The 12,583-nt window shown below is 48.4% G+C and overlaps 1 protein-coding gene and 1 long non-coding RNA gene across 2 annotated transcripts in view; both read left to right on the top strand.

Moving 5' to 3' along the window:
• LOC136639112 (tripartite motif-containing protein 10-like) overlaps positions 1-12,583 on the top strand; it is a 107,406-nt gene that overhangs the window by 47,259 nt on the left and 47,564 nt on the right. The window lies entirely within an intron of this gene.
• LOC136641377 (uncharacterized) overlaps positions 3,003-12,583 on the top strand; it is a 30,847-nt gene continuing 21,266 nt past the window's right edge. The window contains exon 1 of the long non-coding RNA XR_010793864.1: positions 3,003-3,137. This is a non-coding gene — a long non-coding RNA (uncharacterized lncRNA). The remainder of the gene's footprint in view (positions 3,138-12,583) is intronic.

The following is a 12,583-nucleotide window of genomic DNA, read 5'->3' on the forward strand; positions in this document are numbered from 1 at the left end:
CAGGGCTGCTGACATGTAAGCACACATGGCAGCTAGAATGAATCCCATTTGATTACCCCCCCCCCCCTGATCACAGCCTCTTCTTCTTTAATGGTGAGGTAGCACTGGGGCTGGATCAATTTGTGTTCAATATGCTGACAGTCAGCATTGAAGTGCCCAGAGCCCTTCCTGAGCAAGCTTAAAACAAAAAAAAAAGCGTGTCTATTGCAGGGTTATTTGAAGTCCGCATTGTGCTCGCAATTATTCCAAGAGAGAGGGGTCAGCTTCCGAACAATTGAGGCAGTAAGACCTCTGCAGCCTTGACCTTCCCTATAGATGCAGCCAGTTAAAGGAGGGATCCTGGACATGTAGCAGAGACTAGTGCCTGTGGGAATCAAGGCAAGAGACTGACCAGGAAGCACCTTCAAAGCTTCAGGGGATTTACTGAGTGTAGAGGGTTGTAACAAGGGACAAGCTATCAGCTACCTGAGCTCAGTGTGTGAGCAGGAGTGTGTGAGTGAGTGTGAGTGTGTGTGAGTGTGTTTCCTCTCTGCACTTTGGAGCTTGCCGATGATGATGATCTTGCTGAGTGCTCCACAGCTGTATCCACACCACCACAGTTGGCCTCCACACATTCTGGGGGGGGGGGGGATTAAAGGAAACATTGGTGGGGGGCCTTGCAGGGCCCCAGAAGGCCCTGAGCAGCTTGTGGAAACTTGATGCAACACACACACACACACACATAAGAACATAAGAACATAAGAACAGCCCCACTGGATCAGGCCATAGGCCCATCTAGTCCAGCTTCCTGTATCTCACAGCGGCCCACCAAATGCCCCAGGGAGCACACCAGATAACAAGAGACCTCATCCTGGTGCTCTCCCCTACATCTGGCATTCTGACTTAACCCATTCCTAAAATCAGGAGGTTGCGCATACACATCATGGCTTGTACCCCATAATGGATTTTTCCTCCAGAAACTCGTCCAATCCCCTTTTAAAGGCGTCTAGGCTAGACGCCAGCACTACATCCTGTGGCAAGGAGTTCCACAGACCGACCACGCGCTGAGTAAAGAAATATTTTCTCTTGTCTGTCCTAACCCGCCCAACACTCAATTTTAGTGGATGTCCCCTGGTTCTGGTATTATGTGAGAGTGTAAAGAGCATCTCCCTATCCACTCTGTCCATCCCCTGCATAATTTTGTATGTCTCAATCATGTCCCCCCTCAAGCGTCTCTTTTCTAGGCTGAAGAGGCCCAAACGCCGGAGCCTTTCCTCATAAGGAAGGTGCCCCAGCCCCGTAATCATCTTAGTCGCTCTCTTTTGCACCTTTTCCATTTCCACTATGTCTTTTTTGAGATGCGGCGACCAGAACTGGACACAATACTCCAGGTGTGGCCTTACCATAGATTTGTACAACGGCATTATAATACTAACCGTTTTGTTCTCAATACCCTTCCTAATGATCCCAAGCATAGAATTGGCCTTCTTCACTGCCGCCGCACATTGGGTCGACACTTTCATCGACCTGTCCACCACCACCCCAAGATCTCTCTCCTGATCTGTCACAGACAGCTCAGAACCCATCAGCCTATATCTAAAGTTTTGATTTTTTGCACACAGAGGGTTGTGGTACGTGGTAGAGTGACAAAGGCTGCCCATGTGCTTCTTAGAGAATAGTTGCTACAACCTAATTCTCACTGTGTTCTGTTTAGTGTGTAAACGTGTATCCTTGCAGGTGAATAGACTCAGAGCGGGTGTTGCTGTAGCTGTTCCTGTTTCAGTGGAATCCCAATGCAGACCTGCCAGGCACACGACCCAATCAGTACATCTGAGACGCAGAACGTTCTGGGGCTCTGTACAAAAATGGAAAATTTAAAAGATGGAAGAATTGAACGTATTCCTGGAAATTTTGTCCCAGTGCTGTTCCCATCTGGTGTGTTTGACAATCACTTGTGTGTTCTTCAATTCTCATTTTCCCTTTCTTTTTTTAACGTATGATGACAAACTGCGCTGATGACCTTTTTAGTGCCACTTCTGGGGAAATTCCCAGTTGGCAAACTCTCTTTCATCACCTCGGTTAGCCTGACAGGATGACAACTCTTAAGATCCCTGAGCAATAATATAGGAGGTGGCAGGAAAAAGTGATTGATGTAACATTAGCCAAAGTATATTCTATACTACACATTTTCTCCATGATTGATTATTGACACCATTTGCTAATTCAGTCTACTGAGAATTCGGGAGGACAACCCTTGCAGGTGTGAATCTCACAGGGCTAGTGTAGAGCTCTGATGTTGAGGGGTTAGTGACAATGTGGACCTCTGAATGTCTCCACTCCCTGCTGGCCTCGCACTGTCCCCTGCTTGGAATCCAAAACCACACAGAATCTTGTGGTAGTGAAAACAGCCTTGAAGATGAACACTTTTATTAGTGTGTTGGCTTTCATTGACTAGTCGCCTTCATCGGGTGTATGCAGGGCAATCCTCCCCACGCGTGGAAGAGGGCAAAGAACACGGACCATCAAATGCAAGAGGAGAGGCAGGAGGCTTAATTTCTCTTAATAATACGTAATAAGGCTTAATATGGTTAGCAGGAGACAAGGTAACCTGCCTGCTCGCTCCACCCTGTATTTGATGGTGAGTTTTCATGTCCTTTCTTCATACAATGTGCACACCCTCCTAAGGTGTGGAAGACTTGGAAGAGGAGAAGGAGAAGAACTGGACAGAGATCTCAAGGTTGGCATTGCTACAGGAAGAGGACACCTTCCACTGCTCTTTTCACAGAAACAGCAGCCCAGAAGGAAGGAGTGTCCATCTCATCCAGAGCTCGCAGCTCAGATTCCCTTCTTGGCCACGGCAGCTGTTCAGTCTCTAGCAGTGTTCAGTCTCTATCACCCTCACTGATTTTTCCAGAGGAAATGCTCCAGTGATGACAGAGGGAGGAAATGGAGGGAGGGAGGGAGGGAGGCCTGATTGACCAAGAGCACTGACTTTCGGTTTGTCACCCTGGAGGGAGGGGGGAGGTTTCTGCTCTCCACTAAGTGCCAGAGCCCAGAAAACAGGAGTCCGGAACGGAGGCTCGGCCCCTCCCAGCAGGACCAGGAGGCTCCAGGACAAGTTTGCTGCAGGATTCAGTCTGGCTCTGCCTTGTGAAGAGGTAAAGGAAAGCTGTGTAGTGCTCAGAGTGTTAGGTGCCCTGCAAGATGCATTCCGCGGGGGTGGGGGTGGGGGTGGAGGTGGAGGCAGTCATGGAGGTCTCCTCAAGGCAAGGCAATGTTTGTTCCCTGACCCCGAGGCAAGACTCTGCTGACCAAGTGGGTCCCCCCAAGGGCCGCTGAGAACTGGTATTAGTCGCTGGGCAAGATTAATGTCCGCCCCCTTCCCACTTTGTTTTGCCACTGCCCCACCCACACCCGGAAGCCTGGACTCCAGGGATTTTGCCCCCCCCCCGGCCTGATCTCCTTGGATCTATGCCAGCCATTCTGCTGGCAGAGGTCCAACAAGAGCAAGGGAGAGAAAGCGTGTGTGGCCTGGCTGCTACTGCACCCGAGGATGGACCAGGCCTACCTACCATGTTAGGCCAAGCAGGGGCTGGGAGGGAGGCAGGGGGGTGGAATGGAGCAGCAGACAGGCAGATCCAGGAGGAGATGGGGCAGGGTAGGCAGATTAGGCCTGGGAAGGGGGCGGTTTCGGCAGCAGTGGCACCCGCCTGATTCGCCTTCAAGAGCCAAGTTGAACTTGTGCCACTATTGTTGGGGAATAACAACACTGAGTAGTAGTTATCAGTTGAGTATCTAGTTCTTTAAAGAAGAAATGGTATGTGGTCCCTTTAATGCTCTTTCTAAAGGGTGTGTCCCTTTGCTGATTCCTCTTTGTCTATATGTAGCTTCTTGTCTGTTGACTTTAGTAGAACCAGAGAGTGTATTTTAATCTCTGTTTTTAAACATTGTTTTATCATCCTTACATGCATCCAGGGGCAGCTATTTAGGGCTCCTGGTCTTCTAGTTTTAAGAACTTTGATGTGAGAAAAATGTTTGTGTAAGTCTGCATCAGATTGTGAGTAAACTGCCTTTGGTCTTAAATTTTTGGGGTTTGAGTTTTTGTGCCTTGGATTGCAAGCAGCCTGGGTAGAAGAGAAATAACCTTTTTTGCCTGAAACCAACACCTAAAGCAGTGATTTTCACCCTTTTTCATTTTACGGGACACTGGCAAGGTATTAAAATGGTCAAGGCACACCATCAGCTTTTTGACAATTGACAAGGCACACTGTGCTGTCAATGGGGGGCTCACATCCCCACTGGCCCTACTAATAAATGACCCTCTCCCAAATTCCCACGGCACACCTAGGTACCATTCATGGCACACCAGTGTGCCACGGCACAGGGGTTGAAAATGGCTGCACTATAGAGTCTCAGGCAGCCATTTTCAACCAGTATAGTATTTACTTTACCCCATAATGACAGATTCAGAGAGGCCCATCTGTCCAAATCAAGTGATATCTCATCTGTGCGTTTCTTAATATTTAGTTCTGTAATCTGTCCCAGGTAGGACTTAACCCACAGCCTCCAGCAGGGGGCTCACTCCAGGAGCTTAACTGTGGGTTAAGTCCTACCTGGGACTTTAAAAAAAGGTTTAAAAAATGCCTGCCTGGGACTGAACTTTGAGGAGTTTTGCAGCCTCAACTGGCCCCCCTTTTGGCAACAGGCAACCAACCTTTATATTTTGCAGCCATGGAGCACCTCCCCACCTAAAAAAAAAAAATTCTTCTGCATAGGGATTTGAACCCCTAGCCTCTGGCACTAATCAATAATTAGCAATCAATATTCTAAACTAATCATCAGCATGGAGTGTGAGAGCCTGTGTCTTGACTCCTCTGCACCCCCAAAAAACAGAATGCTTGTCTTGGCTGGTGGAGAGAAGCGGAGCTTTAGCGTCTTCACCCCTTACCCACAATCGGGGAAGGGGGGAGAGAGAGAGAGAGAGAGAGAGAGAGCCTGCCCTTTCTGTGCTGCAGTAAAGCACAGCAGATCACTGCCTGTTGGAGCTGACAGGAGACTAGTAAATGCTCATTTGGCTGCCTAATGCAGTCTCTAAAAGAAAGTCATATATTGTTGCCCAGGTTGGCTGAGTTGATGCCAGGAACACAACAGACAGAAGTTGAAGCTACCGGGCTGCAAATGGAAATATTGTTGGGAAACACTGTGCATTGCTGCGTGTACCATTAAAGCAAAAACCTGAGCAGAAGAAAGCAACCCTGCCTGATTAGGATAAGAAGCACCCCAAAAAATAAAGGCGCTGCTGCAGCAGCAGAATATCCCAACGACACCCCACCTGCCTGCCTAGCCAAAAACTATGGGCGCTGCCTGCCTGGATGGCCGCTTTGCTGGGAACACGAGAGAGAGAGAGAGAGAGAGAGAGAGAGCACAGACAGAACTGTTGCTTGCTGCGTGGGAGCGAGTGACACAATGCGCATGCGAGCCATGGGTGGCTGTTTTTCTATCCCTCCAGGAACTGCCTCCCCCCTGCTTCCCCTCCCCTCCTCCAGCACCCCCACTTGCAAAACCTACTTGTCCCTATGGCGAAAAATGACTCCTCCTTCCCCCTCCCTCTCCCAGACACACATCCTCCGTCCCATGCATGGCCCGGGGGACAAGAAGAAGCCCCCTCTCCCCCGTGTTCCGTACACCTGCAGGACCCTCGCAGGGAGTACCCACCCAGCTCATATTGTTACTTTTGCAAAAGTTGTTACTTCTGCAACCCTGCAAGTTTAAAGCCAAAACAAACAAACAAAATTCACCATTTCCCTCCACCACCTGCAGCCCGTCTCTAAAGGTAACATGAGAAAAGAAAATGATAAAAGAGAGCTCTGTGGACTGCCTGAGCCTCAGAATGTAGGGGGGAAGCAGGGGAGAGCTCTGTGGTTGAGAAAGAAAGGAAGACAAGAGCAGGATGTGGTGGCATATGGAGCCAAAGAGTGTGAGAAAGAAAATGCTGAAGGAGGAGAGCTCAGTGCGGCCAAATGCAGTTCACCCAAACTGAAGAGGGAAGGAAGAAGAAAAGAGGATGATGGTGGTGAATTTAGGGAGGAGGCTGGAAAGGAGAGGAAGGGAAGGAGGGAAAGGGAAGGGCAGCACAATCTTCACCTGTGCGGGAACAGGTAGGCGGACTGGCCTGTGCTGTATCCAGCGCAGCTGAGGTGCGGGCTGGGGCACAACTTGGAGTAAGGAGCTTGTGTCACCCCAGGAAACACCCCAGCCAGCCCTATGGGGTTACTCAGATTAGTGCCAGCAAAATCACTGTGCCAGCCTGCCTGAGTAAGGCCAACTGGGCCGGGGCCAGGGTGCTGGATGCTGGTCCCACCCTCCTCTCCAGGTTGGTCTACCTACTGCTCTGCCCTCCCCGTACCCACCCCAAACCCCGTGCTGACCAAGGGAGGCCGACCCAAACTTACCTGGCTGTGTAGGCACAGAGGCTGGATCTGACCTCCGCAGGCCAGCACCCGAACTCGCTCTGGCCCAGCCAACTCACCAGAAGGTGCAGATGTGCCTTTCGGCATGTCCGCAACACTCCTGGGGTGGCGCAAGGGGCTTATGCCAGCCCAGTGAGCACCTAGGATTGCGCTCTAAAGGAGTCAAGCGGTAGAAAGGTTTCATCATGAAGGAAGAGGGAATAAGAGAGAGATGGAGGGAAATGGAAGGGGAGGAATAAAACAGAGGTAGATGGTCACAAACCGTGCAAGGGAGGGTGAGAGGAGAACCTTGAGGAAGCAAGGAAGGGGTCTTAGGGGAAACTGAGGCAGAGGTCAGAAGAAGGATAACAAACTCAGATCTGTTTGTAATCTGAGGAAGGGATAGGAGAGTGGAAGGGGAGGAAAAGAAAGTGAGGACATTTTTATATGCAGAGAAACTTAACCGATCTTGAAATTTTCAATTCTTTCTAAACAAAAACTATGACAGAAAAGAAAAGTCAGAAGCAAATAATAATAATAATAATAATAATAATAATAACTTTATTTCTACCCCGCCTTTCTCCCCGAAGGGACTCAAGGCGGCTGTGAAAACTGTGAAAACTACTATCATGTGTCCCATTTTCATACCTTTCTCCGTCTTCCTGTGTGGAGACAGAGGGTTCTGCTGTTTTCGTGGACTCCTTGCTGCATCTGTGGGGAGGAGTTTGTGTCTATTTAGACTCTGGCACTTTTCCCGGACAGAGGCAAACACAGCCAGGCCTGCCAGCCCTACAGATTCTTGCCCTGCGTACCTAACTCTCCCTTGCCTGCCATACAGCATTCTTATAGGGTGGCCACCATTGCTCCAGCTGGACGACATCAAGGATGGCAGTCCAAGCAGTCTCTGGCTGCTTCCACCCTCACCTCTTTCTTGGAAAGGTCCATGAGCAGGAGATGAGCGAGAGAAAATGTACAGCACGTCCATGTGACCAGCATCTTTATGGTAACATTGACTCGTCTGGTCCAGTTCAAGAAAGGCACAGAGGGATTACAGAAGAGAATTCATTCGCATTTGACCAGCAATCAGTTCAGCAATTGAATGGACACTTTCAACAGCATATTCCTCCAGAATTATTAGTCCTGCAAGGACAACCGTTGCAGCATCACACAATCTTCTTGCTTCTCAAGTTGACCTTCTCTCAAAGTTAGCAACAGTGTTGTGGACAAATGGACAGCTGTGCTCTGGATACAAATGGAAATTATTCTATTATATATTATTTTTTGTATTGGCAACCTTCAGTCTCGAAAGACTATGGTATCGCGCTCTGAAAGGTGGTTCTGGCACAGCGTCTAGTGTGGCTGAAAAGGCCAATCCGGGAGTGACAATCCCTTCCACACCGGGAGCAAGTGCAGTCTGTCCCTGGTCTGTCTCCCTGGCTATGGGCCTTCCTTCTTTGCCTCTTAGCCTCAGACTGTTGGCAAAGTGTCTCTTCAAACTGGGAAAGGCCATGCTGCACAGCCTGCCTCCAAGCGGGCCGCTCAGAGGCCAGGGTTTCCCACTTGTTGAGGTCCATCCCTAAGGCCTTCAGATCCCTCTTGCAGATGTCCTTGTATCGCAGCTGTGGTCTACCTGTAGGGCGCTTTCCTTGCACGAGTTCTCCATAGAGGAGATCCTTTGGGATCCGGCCATCATCCATTCTCACAACATGACCAAGCCAACGCAGGCGTCTCTGTTTCAGCAGTGAATACATGCTAGGGATTCCAGCACGTTCCAGGATTGTGTTGTTTGGAACTTTGTCCTGCCAGGTGATGCCGAGGATGCGTTGGAGGCATCGCATGTGGAAAGCGTTCAGTTTCCCCTCCTGTTGTGAGCGAAGAGTCCATGACTCTCTGCAGTACAGAAGTGTACTCAGGACGCAAGCTCTGTAGACCTGGATCTTGGTATGTTCCGTCAGCTTCTTGTTGGACCAGACTCTCTTTGTGAGTCTGGAAAACGTGGTAGCTGCTTTACCGATGCGCTTGTTTAGCTCGGTATCGAGAGAAAGAGTGTCGGAGATGAAGTTCTTCTATTATATAATTATTGAATAAAAATAGTGATTTTTTTCATTGCTTGTTATCTTACTAGATGATTCCTACCTTTGCATCAGAGAACACGACATAACTTCTCCAGTACAAGATGTTAACGGATCACTCAAAAGAGAACAGAGGTTCTTATCCGGTATATTCTGATCTGTCCAAAATTTCTCCACCCAGGCACATGACAAGTTATTGTGAGAATTGACTTACCCCAGGGAGGAGAGCTCTGTGAACTTGCTTTGCTGGAAGATGTGATAGACTCAGTGGCGTACCTGAGGAGTGGGTCCATGGGTGCAAATTTTCCTGAGGGCATGGCTAAGGGGGTGCTGCCCCCAAGCCACGCTGCCCTAAGTGTCACCCACATTCCACTGCCTCGCCATCTGGAGGCCTTCTAAGGGCAGGAGAGGCTGCACTCCAGAGGGCCTTAAAATATCACTTTCAGTTTCTTGGAAAACTGGAAGTGATATTTTCAGATCCTCAGAAGGCCTCCAGATGTGACCAGCATTTTTTAGTCCTGACCCCAGGCAGCACAGGAGCCAGAATCATCACTGCTTCCTACTTTTTCCCATGGGGCTATTAATCCCACAAAGCTTTGGCCATAGAGGTATGGAGTAGCAAAATCTGCTTTCTACCTTGAAAGCTGATCAAAGAAAGAAAGGATTCTTAAAGCATGGAGTACACTGGGCTATACTTTATTTTTTTCCTTTCAGCCTCTGAATGTGGGCCTTATATGCTCTGCCTGGATTCTGAGGTGAGTTGAACTGTCTCCTTAAATAAGGCATAATTGCCCAACTCAGGCTGCAATCCTAACCACACTTTCCTTAGAGTAAACCCCATTGAACAAAATAGGATTTGCTTCTCAGTAGACCTGGTTAGGATTGTGCCCTCATTGTCTTACATTGTCTAAGAAGAACATCTGAAAATATGCTCAGAACTTGTATGCATAAACGTTGACCGTTTCTAACAGGATAGTTCACATAAATCCTTTCCTAATGAATGAAAAAGCTTTGATGCCTTCCCCAAATCTATATGAGGGGTTGAGACTGGAGGCAAGTTCAAAAGAAGAATAAAGTCGTTTCTAGCTTAGTTTCCAAGCTCACATAGATCAGGGTTGCTCAAAGTGTGGTCCATGGTCCGCTCCCCAGCCACCCGCCCTCCCCCAGGGTCACCAATCACTTGCCACCACCCCCCTGCTTCTTTGAGCCCAGCTTCCTCCTAAGGAGGTGCTTTGCGATATTTGCGACCCTCCTGGGCCAGCGCAAGGGACTTGCACCAGCCTAAGTGAAGGGCAGGATTGAGCCCAAAGACATTTCCTCGCTAACTGCAAAACAAACACCATCTAGGCCAGTAACTGAATTGCCTGAGCCTTTGTGTGTTCAAAGCTACAATAAATTCTGTCACCCTCATCCCAGCCTTTTCTACAGGACAAGCTAATGAGCCTCTTCCTGAACCACTTACTCTTGAATGCCCCTTTTGTATGTCAAAAACAGGCTATCTCTGTAGCTGGGACAGAGCAGGAGATGCTGTGCTTCTGGGCTAAGTCTGGGGTGGTGGTGGTAATGATGCTCCTGCAGCAATCAGCCCCCAGAACGTGACTGGAGCTGTGCTCTGGTCATGTCCGGAGGGTGTTTTGAGGCCAAGGGATGCTGCATGTGGCCTCAGAAGGTCTTAATATGTTGCTTCCTGTTTTGCCCGAAAAACCAGAAGTGACGTGCTAAGGCAGTGGTTCCCAAACTGTGGGTTGGGATCTATTGGTAGGTCATGACCTGATGTTTGGTGGGTTGCCAAAGGGTGATAGAAAGATCAAATAACTGCCTCAAGCCCTGATGCTATTGAAAACTCAGACACTGTAGCTTCAAACTATCCTGCAAAGAGCTCAGCTCCTGCAGTTTGTAAGCAGGTCTAAATATAGGGAGATACATGTTTAAGGGTGGTTGTTACTTCTTTCTATTTCTCTTTTTAAAAAAGTCTTAGGGCACAAGCCTAACCAGGTCTACTCAGAAGTAAGTCCTATTTTGTACAATGGGGCTTACTCTCAGGAAAGTGTGTAGAATTGCAGCCTTATAAAGCTAGGTGGGTCTTGGTAGAGATTATAAAAAGTGGGTCCCGTGCTAAAATGTTTGGGAACCACGGTGCTGAGGCCTTGGAAGGCCTTCTGAGACCCAGGGAGGCCGTGTGTGGGCAGTCACATTCAGAGTACAGGGTTGCCCACATCAGGGGACAGCCCTGGAAGATGTGCCCTGGGGTGGCACTCCTTCAGCTAAGCTGCTCCCGACCCTGTAATGCCAAGGACAAGTTTCTGGAGGAAAAATCCATTATGGGGTACAAGCCATGATGTGTATGCGCAACCTCCTGATTAAAGAAATGGGTTATGTCAGAATGCCAGATGCAGGGGAGGGCACCAGGATGAGGTCTCTTGTTATCTGGTGTGCTCCCTGGGGCATTTGGTGGGCCGCTGTGAGATACAGGAAGCTGGACTAGATGGGCCTATGGCCTGATCCAGTGGGGCTGTTCTTATGTTCTTATGTTCTTATGTTAAGGTGTCTTCACCCAAGGTTCCCCCCTTGAAATCTCACCCTTAGGATACTTCCCACTGTCTCTACCAAGTCTAGTTCCTAACTTTTAAAAAAGGGCTGCTATGATTTCTCTATGCCCCACAGATTTCTCTATGCACATTTGTTATCTATGGGTTTCATCTCTGTGTTTCTTGACACAGAGCAAAATGCTCACTTGGCTGTTTTGTTCATAGCACAGTCTCTTTTAACATTCATTGGCTAAAATCAAATGCCAGCAACTTCAATCTGTGGATATTGAGTCCAACATCTAATGAAAGGATACCAATTTAGGGGAGAAGGAACGTCTTTGCTTAGCTTTACTTTTAGAATTTACGAGTCTTGGGGAGCCCAAGAAAATGAAATGGGCATGGGGAGGCGGGGAGGCTGCTTCAGTATTTGAATAGTGTCTCCTGTATCCACCATTTCCATATCTTTGTGTGTGTGTGTGTGTGTGTGTGTGTGTGTGTGTAGCCTTGTATAGGGCACAAAGTAGCCTGACACCAGCCCTGGGTGTGTCTCAGTGATTCCTGCATGAAACGCAACTCCCAACTGCAAGAGAAGTTCATGAATCAAATCTTTTGGAGACCCATTTTGGGGAAGCTGAGTGTTAACTGGCTCAAAAATTGCTTGAGTAGTGGGGGGAAAGGAGATGTAGCTGTGAAAGGAAAGAGGCTGCAGTCAGAGCTTCTTTCCTGTGAATTCCCCATGGTTTCTTTTCTTTAAGTCCATAAACTCTTGCTGACTGAGTCTGTGCTCCAGCAGACGTGTCCACAACTCAGGTTTCTATGGGGGCAATATAATACAAGTAATCTTATTTTCCATCCCTTTCCTAATGACCCTAGCTTGGAATTTGTCTTCTTCACAGCAGCCACACCACGTGCTGATGTTTTAATTGTGCTATCTACACACACCCCAAGATGACAGAAGCCCTTCCGAGAAGGCATGAATGGATTATACATTGGCTTCCTGCAGCTGATGGCTTAGGAGTGCACCATTTAGAGTCTGAGGAACCATTTCCATATCTTCGTGTGTGTGTGTGTGTGTGTGTGTGTGTGTGTGTGTGTAGCCTTGTATAGGGCACAAAGTAGCCTGACACCAGCCCTGGGTGTGTCTCAGTGATTCCTGCATGAAAACGCAACTCCCAACTGCAAGAGAAGTTCATGAATCAAATCTTTTGGTGACCCATTTTGGGGAAGCCGAGTGTTAACTGGCTCAAAAATTGCTTGAGTAGTGGGGGGAAAGGAGATGTAGCTGTGAAAGGAAAGAGGCTGCAGTCAGAGCTTCTCTCCTGTGAATTCCCCATGGTTTCTTTTATTTAAGTCCATAAACTCTTACTAACTGAGTCTGTGCTCCAGCAGACGTGTCCACAACTCAAGTTTCTATGGGGGCAATATAATACAAGTAATCTTATTTTCCATCCCTTTCCTAATGACCCTAGCTTGGAATTTGTCTTCTTCACAGCAGCCACACCATGTGCTGATGTTTTAATGGCGCTATCTACACACACCCCAAGATGACAGAAGC

This window comes from Tiliqua scincoides, chromosome 2, assembly GCF_035046505.1.
Source record: "Tiliqua scincoides isolate rTilSci1 chromosome 2, rTilSci1.hap2, whole genome shotgun sequence".
Taxonomy (NCBI): Eukaryota; Metazoa; Chordata; class Lepidosauria; order Squamata; family Scincidae; genus Tiliqua; species Tiliqua scincoides.